A 2,981-nucleotide genomic window follows, 5' to 3' on the forward strand; every position below is an offset into this window, starting at 1 on the left:
TTGTTCTCTCTTTAAAATTTTGAGGTACAGTTTCTTCTAACAGATCAAAATATACCCTAAATCACTAGTGTATGGCTTTGTTCTAGTCTCCTGCCTGATCACATTCTCTCCCTTTTTCCTTTTTTTTTTTTTCCTTAAATCTTCTTTCTTTTTTCAAACAACTTATCTTACCAAGTCCTTTTATAAAATCTTTTATAATTTTCATCTTTACAGTCATCTTCCATCCCTTCATTGTATCAACCCTTATTTTGTACATATATGTCTTTCTTCCTTTAAAATTTTAGGAGGCACTTTTTTCTAGCAGACCAAAATACGCCCAAAATCTAGTGTGTGGCACTGATCTATGCACTAGCCTGATCATATTTGATCATATTCTGCCTTTTTTGAATTGTTTTGTTTTTGTTTTTATCTTTTTTTTCTTTTTCTTTTCTTTTTCTCTTTCTTTTTTCTTTCTTTCCCTTTCTTTTCCCCTGGTTTCAGGTCTTTTCTGATTTGTATACAGTATATTTGCTGGGGACGTAGTAAACCTGTTAGCCTTTTGTTCTCTCATTCATCTATTCTCCTCTGGACAAAATGACAAGACGAAAGAAATCACCTCAGCAAAAAGAACAAGAGGTAGTACCGTCAGCCAGGGACCTACTCAATACGGACATTAGTACGATGTCGGACCTAGAGTTCAGAATCATGACTTTAAAGATACTAGCTGGGCTTGAAAAAAGCGTGGAAGTTATTAGAGAAACCCTTTCTGGAGAAATAAAAGAACTAAAATCTAACCAAATCGAAATCAAAAAGGCTATTGATGAGGTGCAATCAAAAATGGGGGCACTAAATGCTAGGATAAATGAGGCAGAAGAGAGAATCAGCGATATAGAAGACCAAATGATAGAAAATAAAGAGGCTGAGAAAAAGAGAGAGAAACAACTACAGGATCACGAGGGCAGAATTCGAGAGATAAGTGATACGATAAGACGAAACAACATTAGAATAATTGGGATCCCAGAAGAAGAAGAGAGAGAGAGAGGGGCAGAAGGTATATTGGAGCAAATTATAGCAGAGAACTTCCCTAATGTGAGGAAGGAAACAGGCATTAAAATCCAGGAGGCACAGAGAACCCCTCTCAAAATCAATAAAAATAGGTCAACACCCCGACATCTAATAGTAAAACTTACGAGTCTCAGAGACAAAGAGAAAATCCTGAAAGCAGCTCGGGAGAAGAGATATGTAACCTACAATGGTAGAAACATTAGATTGGCAACAGACCTATCCACAGAGACCTGGCAGGCCAGAAAGGACTGGCAAGATATCTTCAGAGCACTAAACGAGAAAAATATGCAGCCAAGAATACTATATCCAGCTAGGCTATCATTGAAAATAGAAGGAGAGATCAAAAGCTTCCAGAACAAACAAAAACTAAAAGAATTTGCAAACACGAAACCAGCCCTCCAAGAAATATTGAGAGGGGTCCTCTAAGCAAAGAGAGAACCTAAAAGCAGCAAAGAGCAGAAACGAACACAGACAACAGACAGTTAACAGTCACCTTACAGGTAATACAATGGCAGTAAATTCATACCTTTCAATAGTTACCCTGAATGTAAATGGGCTCAATGCCCCAATCAAAAGACACAGGCTATCAGATTGGATTAAAAAACAAGACCCATCAATATGCTGTCTGCAAGAGACTCATTTTACACCCAAAGACACCCCCAGATTGAAAGTGAGGGGGTGGAAAACCATTTACCATGCTAATGGACACCAAAAGAAAGCTGGGGTGGCAATCCTTATATCAGACAAACTAGATTTTAAAACAAAGACTGTAATAAGAGATGAGGAAGGACACTATATCCTACTTAAAGGGTCTATCCAACAAGAAGATCTAACAATTGTAAATATCTATGCCCCGAACATGGGAGCAGCCAATTATATAAGCCAATTAATAACAAAAGCAAAGAAACACATTGACAACAATACAATAATAGTGGGGGATTTTAACACCCCCCTGACTGAAATGGACAGATCATCTAAGCAAAAGATCAACAAGGAAATAAAGATATTAAATGACACACTGGACCAAATGGACTTCACAGACATATTCAGAACATTCCATCCCAAAGCAACGGAATACACATTCTTCTCTAGTGCCCATGGAACATTCTCCAGAATTGATCACATCCTAGGTCACAAATCAGGTCTCAATCGGTACCAAAAGATTGGGATCATTCCCTGCATATTTTCAGACCACAATGCTTTGAAACTAGAACTCAACCACAAGAGGAAAGTCGGAAAGAACTCAAATACATGGAGGCTAAAGAGCATCCTACTAAAGAATGAATGGGTCAACCAAGAAATTAAAGAAGAATTAAAAAAATTCATGGAAACCAATGAAAATGAAAACACAACTGTTCAAAATCTTTGGGATACAGCAAAGGCAGTCCTGAGAGGAAAGTATATAGCAATACAAGCCTTTCTCAAGAAACAAGAAAGGTCTCAAATACACAACCTAACCCTACATCTAAAGGAGCTGGAGAAAGAACAGCAAAGAAAGCCTAAACCCAGCAGGAGAAGAGAAATCATAAAGATCAGAGCAGAAATCAATGAACTAGAAACCAAAAGAACAGTAGAACAGATCAACGAAACTAGGAGCTGGTTCTTTGAAAGAATTAACAAGATTGATAAACCCCTGGCCAGACTGATCAAAAAGAAAAGAGAAATGACCCAAATCAACAAAATCATGAATGAAAGAGGAGAGATCACAAGCAACACCAAAGAAATACAAACAATTATAAGAACATATTATGAGCAACTCTATGCCAGCAAATTAGATAACCTGGAAGAAATGGGTGCATTCCTAGAGATGTATCAACTACCAAAATTGAACCAGGAAGAAATAGAAAACCTGAACAGACCTATAACCACTACGGAAATTGAAACAGTCATCAAAAATCTCCCAAGAAACAAAAGCCCAGGGCCAGATGGCTTCCCAG

The sequence above is a fragment of the Zalophus californianus genome, chromosome 2, assembly GCF_009762305.2.
Source record: "Zalophus californianus isolate mZalCal1 chromosome 2, mZalCal1.pri.v2, whole genome shotgun sequence".
Lineage (NCBI taxonomy): Eukaryota > Metazoa > Chordata > Mammalia > Carnivora > Otariidae > Zalophus > Zalophus californianus.